Source organism: Schistocerca piceifrons, chromosome X (assembly GCF_021461385.2).
Source record: "Schistocerca piceifrons isolate TAMUIC-IGC-003096 chromosome X, iqSchPice1.1, whole genome shotgun sequence".
NCBI classification, from domain to species: domain Eukaryota; kingdom Metazoa; phylum Arthropoda; class Insecta; order Orthoptera; family Acrididae; genus Schistocerca; species Schistocerca piceifrons.
The window spans coordinates 612,390,144-612,400,010 of NC_060149.1; positions in this window are offsets into that span (position 1 = coordinate 612,390,144).

Sequence of the window (9,867 nt, forward strand, 5' to 3'; positions counted from 1 at the left end):
ATCCAGCACGGCGTTCCGTATTATCCTCGTGAACCCATCGATTCCATATTCTGCCAACAGTCATTGGATCTCGACCAACGCGAGCAGCAATGTCGCGATACGATAAACCGCAATCGCGATAGGCTACAATCCGACCTTTATCAAAGTCGGAAACGTGATGGTACGTATTTCTCCTCCTTACACGAGGCATCACAACAACGTTTCACCAGACAACGCCGGTCAACTGCTATTTGTATATGAGAAATGGGTTGGAAACTTTCCTCATGTCAGCACGTTGTAGGTGTCGCCACCAGTTCCAACCTTGTGTGAATGCTCTGAAAAGCTAATCATTTTCATATCACAGTACCTTCTTCCTGTCGGTTAAATTTCGTGTCTATAGCACGTCATCTTCATGGTGTAGCAATTTTAATGGCCAATAGTGTATTAAGGTATGACGTAACTGTGAGCTGGAATCATTGATAACAAAACAAGACGCTACAGCAGTTTACATGTTTGTATGATACTTTGTACTTATTTTACCAGAATGTGTTGTTGTAGAGCACAATGACTGATGAAATTACGGGGAAACAACTAGTAAGAGATAAAATTTGGCGAAATGAGCGAAAAATATTTTAACTTTCCAACAACGAGAAATCTTACGAAATTAAACAAATGATTTAGGAAATACGGGAATATGGTCAAAAACAACTCTGGTGAATAACGTTAAAGAAGTCAGTGCGCATTAATGCCATAAGGTTGGATATCATGTCTGAGTTAATAATTTTAACAATCTTAAAGCTACAAAATAATTAAAATCCTACAATTACGTTGCCATGCAAGAGACACTTGAATTTATTTCTGAAAACGGTGATAGAATTGTTATATCAGGACTTAAAGAATGTTGGTGTGCACACTGCATGTGAGTGTATACATCTACGACACTAGACAGCTATCCTTTACTCCCACAATAGCAGATAAATCACCACGTAATACTGTTTTTGCTGTTGTTTTACGTAATGTAGACGGAATGTTCATAGAACCATTTTCAGAGCTTTGCGCTCTCTAACAGCACGTGGGAAAATAAACACATAAACACAGAAACCTTTCCATGCGAGTTCTGATTGATGATGTTCAAATGTGTGTGAAATCTTATGGGACTTAACTGCTAAGGTCATCAGTCCGTAAGCTTACACACTACTTAACCTAAATTATCCTAAGGACAAACACACACACCCATGCCCGAGGGAGGACTCGAACCTCCGCCAGGACCAGCCGCACAGTCCATGACGGCTATTCCCGCGCGGCGCGTGTTCTGATTTCAGTTATTTTATTACGGTGGCCATTTCTCCCTATGAAGATGGGACTCAACAATATATTTTGGCATTCGGAGCAGAAAGTTGGTGATTGTAATTGCATGAAAAGATCAGACAGCAACGAGAAACGCCTTTGTTTTGATAGTTGTCATCGCAGCTCACTTATTACACCCGTGACATTCTCTCCTCTAGTCCACGATAACACAAAACAGGCTCTCCTTGTCTGAAGTTCTTCGATGTCCACCGTCAATCCTATCTGGAAAGGATTCCACACCGCGCAGCAAAAGACGGAGATCCTTGTGTAAGCAGCCACTTTAGTGAATTTGTAGTCATGGGTCGCCTTCCCCACACATTTTCTGTTTAATTTTCCCAGTTTAAATTGTTTGTAATTGTAATCCGTAGGTACTGAACTGAATCTGACTCTGTTGACGCCCTTATATACCCTATCAGGCCTGGTAGCGTCACGAACATCACTAATGCACACCAATGGCCCTTCTACCTATAGAGAATTGCTACGCTAATCACTTACGTACACGCTGATGGTGTGCACATCTACGAAGTTATATTGACATTGCTTCCTGGGTGCTTGACTTTTTCGTGAGACAGTGTAGTTTAAGAACAGCAGAGGAAATTTGAATATATCGCAAGAAAGATTCCGATTTCAAACATTTACATACATGAGGAATGGTTGTGATAGTTTGCTGATTGTCAATAGTTTTCATGATGTGAAACTTTGAAAATGCTATTTCGTACTTCGACAGAACTTAAATTCGTCACGAACAACCGTGTTCCATCCAACAAAATTAGTCAGGGTAATGCGGCTGGGACTAGTACGAAAAAGCTGGTGTTAAATAATTTGGAACTGTAAGTGGATGGAGGATGCAGTGTGGTTATTTTGGTAGGTACTTGGCAGTACCTCCGGTCTGGTAAACTGACATACGGCCGGGAGAGCGATGTGCTGACCACATGCCCCTCCAAATCCGCATCCAGTGACGCCTGTGGGCTGAGGATGACTCGACGGCCAGTCGGTACCGTTGGGCCTTCATAGCCTGTTCAGATGAAGTTAGTTACTTGGCAGTACCCCTTGTAATAGCACCTGTTAAGCAAATATTCTGTTCTGCACATCATGTCAGTTTATGAAATGGTTCGTATCACACCACGTTTTAAGTGTACTGATATGATGTCTGTCTCGGATTCTGCAGAAAAGAAGTGCTCCACCAGTTCGTTGATTAAATGACTTCCGTACACCTGAACATTATGTTTACAATGGACTATTTTTGTATATGCTATCTTATGCTTAGAATGTCTACAAAAAGAGGTCAAGTCTGTGGTGCTGAACCGGTGAACCTGCTTCTGGCGTGACTGCAGGTAGAGGGAAGCCTTTTCGCCGTCCCAGCAGTAGGAGGAGGATGTTGGCAAGTCCATCGCTCCGGTCGCCTTTTACCCCCTGCAAAGGTTTCTGGCATTCAGTTTGATAGAACGCTGAGTGAACCGAAGTCGCCCAGGAGGCACCACAATGAGAAAAATTCTCCGCTCCTATTCGTGACTTTCGGGTGCCGTAGTCTAGCCTTTGCCTGCGAGACCACCACGGCCATGGAATTTGTAATAAGGTAAGGCAGAAATGGTTAAATTACGAGGGTCGTTCCCAAAGTAGTGCCTCAAATTTTTTTGTGTTGACTTTGGGTGTCTGCGCTAGATGTCGTTAGTGTAGTGCTAATGCTTGAACCTTCCTCTTTCATTTACAGGTGGTTCCGTTGTTCTGCGGTAGTTGGCACCAACAGAGGAGGGTTCCAAAATGGAGTCTGATATGGACGCGCGTATAAAACAGCGAGGTGTGAATGAATTCGTCATTGATGGAGAAATTGCGCCGATTGAAATCCATCGACGCTTGCTAAAGATGTATGGAGACGATACAATAGACGCGAGCAATGTAAGGCGATGAGTACGGAATTTTCAAGGTGGTGAAAAGAGTGTGCATGACAAGCCACGGCTCTTTCGGTACTGCACAGCTGTCATTCCTCGCAATGAAGAGCGTCTTGATCAACTCATCCGTGCTGATCGGCGGATAACGACCAAAGCAGAATATCGACTGTAATGACTTTGAAACGATCTTGGTTATCGGAAAGTCTGTGCTCACAGAAGAACAAAAATCTCATCGAATGGAAACTGGTCGGGACCTGCTGGACCAATATGAAGCTGATGGTGACAGTGTTCTGAATAACATCGTCACCGGAAATGAGCCGCGGTGTCACCACTACGAGCCGGAATTCAATAGACAGCCCATGGAATGGCAACATGTGAATTCTCCGTCAGAGAAGAAATTCAGGACACAGCCTTCTGCAGGCAAAGTGATGTCCACTGTCTTCTGGGATAGCCAGAGTGTGGTTCTTTTGGATGTCCTGGAGCCTGAAGAAACTGTCAATTCAGCACATTTTCTTTATGCGGATGACCTGGCAATTACAGCACAGGGAAGGACCCTTGAGGATGTAGAACAAAAGATGGAGAAAGCTCTTAGAGAAATGTCAGAGTATTATAAAAACAACTCTCTCAAGCCAAACCCGTCCAAAACAAAAGTCAACGACTTCCACCTTCGAGATCCTGGCAAGCTAACTGTAAACTTAATCTCTTGGTATAATACCACACTGGAGCATACCGACAAACCAACTTACATGGGCGTGTGCTCGATAGATCTCTGACATACAGTTACCATTGCGAAAAGACGCGACAAAAGGTAACTGCCAGAAATAATATTCTGCGGAAACTAACTAGTAGCAAATGGCGTGCTAAACCCTCCATATTAAGAACCACCGCACAAGCCTTATGCTTCTCTGTAGCCGAATATGCCTGGCCAGTATCGTCCAGATCAACTCATGCAAAGGTCGACATAAGTCTTAATTAAACATGTCGATTAACAACAGGATACATGAAACTTACTTCCCTACCAAAAGTGTATAGAGCTGCCGGGTTCGCGAATGCCAACTCTCGGAGAACATCACGTGAATTCACAGAGACGCTCAGACAAACTACTGACGATCGGCATAATCTTTTTGGCAGTGAGTGTAAAGCCGGACTATTGAAATCCCGTAAAAGGTTCTTAGCCACGATAATAGAAGAACCACCAGCTGATAACCCACTTGCACAGGAAGTGCCTAGCGGATTCACCACAGACTGGAAGACATGGAGGACACTGAACCGAATAAGTGCAGAGGTGGCCCCAGTGAAGACAGATACGATCAGGTGGGGTCTTGGAAACCCAGATGATAAGTGTGACTGTGGCGCTGTGCAGGATATGGAGCATCTTCTCCCATGCCCAAACTGCCCTTAGGTGCAAGCCTGAAGATTTATGGCTGGACAAGAAAGAAGCCTTCGACGTGGCCATATAATGGGCTGAAAGATTGTGACCTGGTTTCCGGACACGAAAAAGTAAAGTAAAGTAAGTTCATCTCTTTGGGCCTCTGAAAGATGGACTATTTGACGAACATTTTCAAGATCCGGATGCTGTTGCCAAAGCTGTAATTAAGTGGTTAGCATCAGCTGATACCGATTTTTACAAGCGCGGCATGCAGGCTGTGGTTCATCGTCGGCAAAGGTACATAACGAATACAGGTGACTACGTGGAAAAATGACAATCTGTAGTTGAAATATTGCTCTGTTTAGCTGTGCTATTGTGATTTATGTATGTTATGTAGTTTCCATGAATAAAATAGGAGGCACTGCTTTCGGAACGACTCTCGTATTGACAAAAATTCTGAAAAACGCATTATATTTTACGAAAAGCCACAACTGTAGACGGAGCTGTAGAGTGGGTTCTGGCGCTGTTGTCATCACCCTGCGTTATCCAGTCCCCACCGGTGTGACGTACTGCGCTCTCTACACACTGGCTTCACACACGCTCACATTCGTAGCGGCTTGTTCCATACGAGTCGAAATGTCATCAGTTTTACAGCTGAAGATTATTCTCGCTCGGTTAAGCTCCTCATGACGACGAAGCACATTAGCATTCACGTTTCCATTTTGTTTGAGAACTCTTTACTGGCGTCATACAGGGAGAACGCTGCAGGATCAACTACTGTCTCTCTGCCATCTTAATCATTTATTACTGGTAGACTGTTGTAGACAACACCCGAGTTTGATTTCATTCGCGTTACAGTTAGCAGGTATTGCACTTTTCACGAAAATTAGTGTATAATATATTAATACTCAGCACGTCACCGTACAATTTGTATCGAAAATCTATAGGGAACCACATCTGATGAGTCGCATAAGATTTAATATCCTTTCTATTTCATGCACGGATAAGGATATAGAAACGAAGTTATCAGCAGATCATAATCCGCTGAGTACGCAGCTGTGTTATGTGGTTAATACACTTGTGTAAATCGAGATATCGTAGTAAATATAGGTTTATAAGTACCATTGTGGAATTTAAGCTCTTTTCCCTTTCTTACAGAAAACAATAATTAGTTTAAAGGGTCTGCATTCTCACAAGAACACAATTTTATTTTAGTACCCAAACAATTTTCATCACAGTTCTGACATCATCAGTAGGTTTTCCTCTTATTGGTTCTTTTGTTACGCTGTATGTGAACTGTGGCTGTCAAACGAACTCAGCCACAAGTGTGTATTGATATGGAATGTCATAATTGCTCATGTTCATGATTTTCTCATATCCATTGGAGGATTATGGTTGTTATTTAAGTCCTGTTGCTTACACGCACTTCTCACTGCACATTTGTTACTGGTCTGAAAAATGGGTGTAAGCCACAGCAGTGGAATAACAACCACAAGTCAGTTACTGCTACAAGAAAAAATCGTTTTAAATATAAAAATACCACCAACAACACATTTAGCAACCAAATATTAATCAAGTTCATCACAGGACAGTCCACAGTGTCAGGCTCCGAAGTTGTATGCATTGAAATGCAAAACGCGGAAAAATCTTTTCTAAAAAAAAAAAGATTGTCACTGGTGACGAGACTCGGTGTTATCAATGATGTAATTTATTGATATGTACTTGTGGCTGCTTCGTTTTTCCTCCACAGCGACTCATAAAGTAATAAAAGAAGTAATAACAGAAAAATCTACCGAATATACCACAGTTGTGTTCGGACATATTTGCTGAATAAACTAAATTGCGTTATTGCAAAAAGGAGGACCTTTTAATACGATATAGGATTTCATACTGAATAGCATCCTTTTTAAGTGCATTTGATGGCTCTTGAAACGATGAAGATAATAAGATAACGTTTGTTAAAGTTGTTGGCTAACCTTTTACGGTAGTATCCGAGAAATGTACGAAAATTGAGAGACAGAACGCCCAGCATCAGCTATAGCGCCGGCCGGGGTGGCCGAGCGGTTCTAGGCGTTACAGTCTGGAACCGCGCGACCGCTACGGTCGCAGGCTCGATTCCTGCCTCGGGCATGGATGTGTGTGATGTCATTAGGATAGTTAGGTTTAAGTAGTTCCAAGTTCTAGGGGACTGATGACCTCAGCAGTTAAGTCCCATAGTGCTCAGAGCCATTTGAGCATCAGCTATAGCGTGTAAATGTCGCCAAATGGAGCTCTCATGTCAGGCTCCGAAGTTGTATGAATTGAAATGCAAAACGCGGAAAAATCTTTTCTAAAAAAAAAAGATTGTCACTGGTGACGAGACTCGGTGTTATCAATACGAACTTACCACAAAAGACATAGTGCAGAAATGCTCATGAAGGGTCAACACTTTGGCGACATAACCGACATTCAAGCCAGTTTGATGCGTGAGTTGCACAAAATCTCAAAGAAGAACTTTTATGACGGTTTCTCTTGGCTGTATGGACGTTCTATGCTTTGTACTAAAGTGGGGATAGACTGTGTAGAACACCTGAAACTTTAAAACCACTATATCAACTTACTTGTATTTTTTTTTAATTAATAAAGTCTCGAAACTGTTTTGGGCTGACCGTGTATAATGAATATTGAACAAACGGTGACAGAAGAAAACGGTGGTATAGGCGTTGTATCGCAGTTGGTGGACTCAGGCGAATCGGGACGCATGATCGGGACGTAAGTGCAAACGGACTGCAACTGACAGAGCTCTCGAAGAAGCTGCGGATGCTACGTTTATCGTTCTGGAGTGTGTTAGAAGACGCATCACCAAGGAATATTTGATTAGCCAAATGAGTGTCTGTCAAATCTTATATCTACGGTATTACGTTTTTGAAATGTGTGTTCCTTCCGAATGAAACAACGGATACCAACTACTATAGTACAAAACTACCTGACACGGACTGCTTAGCAGCAGTCAAATTCCATAAGTTTTATCAGACAGAGCAACGAAAATCGTAGAGCCCAAACGTTTATTGTGCACCGTAGGAAATTTCACTTTGGGAGCTTCTTCCATCCTACGTGTTTTATATGGAAACATGTACGCATACGTATTACAAACATTCTATTAATTAGTCTGGAAAAAAGTCAAAGTTTAATGGTACCATCATGTCGCTGTTCAGGACACAGTTTCCGCGCTGCGATGGAAACACTGACTGAAGAATTCCTTGACTTATGGATAGGATGGCATGCTGCAGTGAGCGGGCTTGCCACGTGTCCCGATTCGACTGCTCTTAATTCCTTTCTGTGGAGAACACTAGAAGATGAAATTCACCACCTTCGACGATATATACCGACGAATCGCCACAGCGTGTGCTGCTATACTCGTACCATCCACTGACGCCATCTCATCTCTTTAGAGATGGCCGTGGTTGAATATACGAACTGAAGCCAACTGAAAACAGTTTGAGTAAATGTTGAAGTGAGGTAAAAAACTATGGAACTTATGGCCATATACGTATTTGGAATTGGCTTCCTAAGCCATTTTTGATACATAAAAATTTATCATGCACTTCCATTAACAACAACTTTGACTCTGTCGTATAAGGCAGGGACAAGACTAAATACGTGTTATCTTAGTAGCTTCGTCCTATCATCTTGCCGCGTCTGACAACGGAGCTGAGTCAGAGAGCCCGTTTTGGAGGTTTTTATATTGCAGTAGCGGATTCTGGCTACTTTGCCCTCAGTTTCGCACATTTATCAGATGATTTGGCGGAAAGTTTCCATGTCATCATCAACAAACGTTATAACACCGTACGCGTCTTTTCAAGAGCTTTCGCCGGCCGCGGTAGCCGAGCGGTTCTAGGCGCTCAGTCCGGAACCGCGCGACTGCTAAGGTCGCAGGTTCGAATCCTGCCTCGGGCATGGATGTGTGTGATGTCCTTAGGTTAGTTAGGTTTAAGTAGTTCTAAGTTCTAGGGGACTGATGACCTCCGCAGTTAAGTCCCATAGTGCTCAGAGCCATTCGAACTATTTTTTCAAGAGCTTTCCAACGTCGTGCAAAACATAGCTCTCAATTTGAAAACTCATACTTACCTCTATATCTGGGTTTACACAAGAGTTAGAGTATTAACCAAGTATCGCAGTCACGTCCCTGAGTACTATTATTTGCCAAAAATCTCGTATCATTATCCTTAATCCTTCATTAAATAAATAAAAGATGAGTGACGTCTTCTCGACTCTCGCGTGAGCTGCAAGGGACATCTTTTCCGGTGTTTCTACATATATTTGCAAGTTTGTTTTCGGAACATTTAGGTAGAGTCAGCCCAAAGAAACAGGCCACTGCTCATCTCTTACTTCAAGTGACTCCGATTGTCAACGGAAATAGTCGGATTGTTTCTTGTTAAAATTGCATTCTTTTTTAAAGTATAATTTTATGTGACTGTCGGATAGAGCAGTTACAAATTAGTATTGTGTGATTTTCGGTTTAACGACATGTTCTCTGGTACTTGTAACATTGAACATTAATTCATCATTTGTTCCTTGCCCGTCATCACGAGGGCCTGCTAGCGCTCCCATGCATCAGCAGCCACAATCACTGCTGGAGCTATAGTTATTTTTCGTGATTTGATTAATACGTGTTGTTAGACCTAACATCACATTCGACTAATTTTGGGCCATTACGCCGAATGAGCACATAAAATTGCAATTATAAAAGCAATCAATCATCATCCCTAAGGATCTCGTTCAGACTGTCTTTTGCCTGCGGAACTGATACAACTGCACGTCTTATGGGGGAGTGTTAATCAATCATGGGAGGAGTTAATAGCACGCACTGGGCAGTGTATCCGGAATCTTTTGAAAGAAATGAATGAACAACGATCCACTCGCAAGTTAGAGAAAAGAGTTAAAAGAAGAATAGTAACGTGTTACTAAAACAATCACGCATCCCCATAAAATATCATATGCAATTAATAACACAAACTCGAATTCACGTTGAAAGGGTACAGTACCTCCCGACATTGAAAATAGGTACAACATACTTCATTATTTTTGTCAGAACAACATATTTTTTTTTTTGTAAAACTAACTCAATTTCAATTAATACAGCGAAGCCGGATACCAGTGTGGGAAAGAATGACAATTTATTTATTTAATTGATCACATGTGCACTCCCACAAAGTAAATCCCTACATCCAGTTTGGTGAGATCTGTGAAATGAATGAATGTATGGTCGTCTGCTAACCGCAGATAGTGAATGTGAATATATGA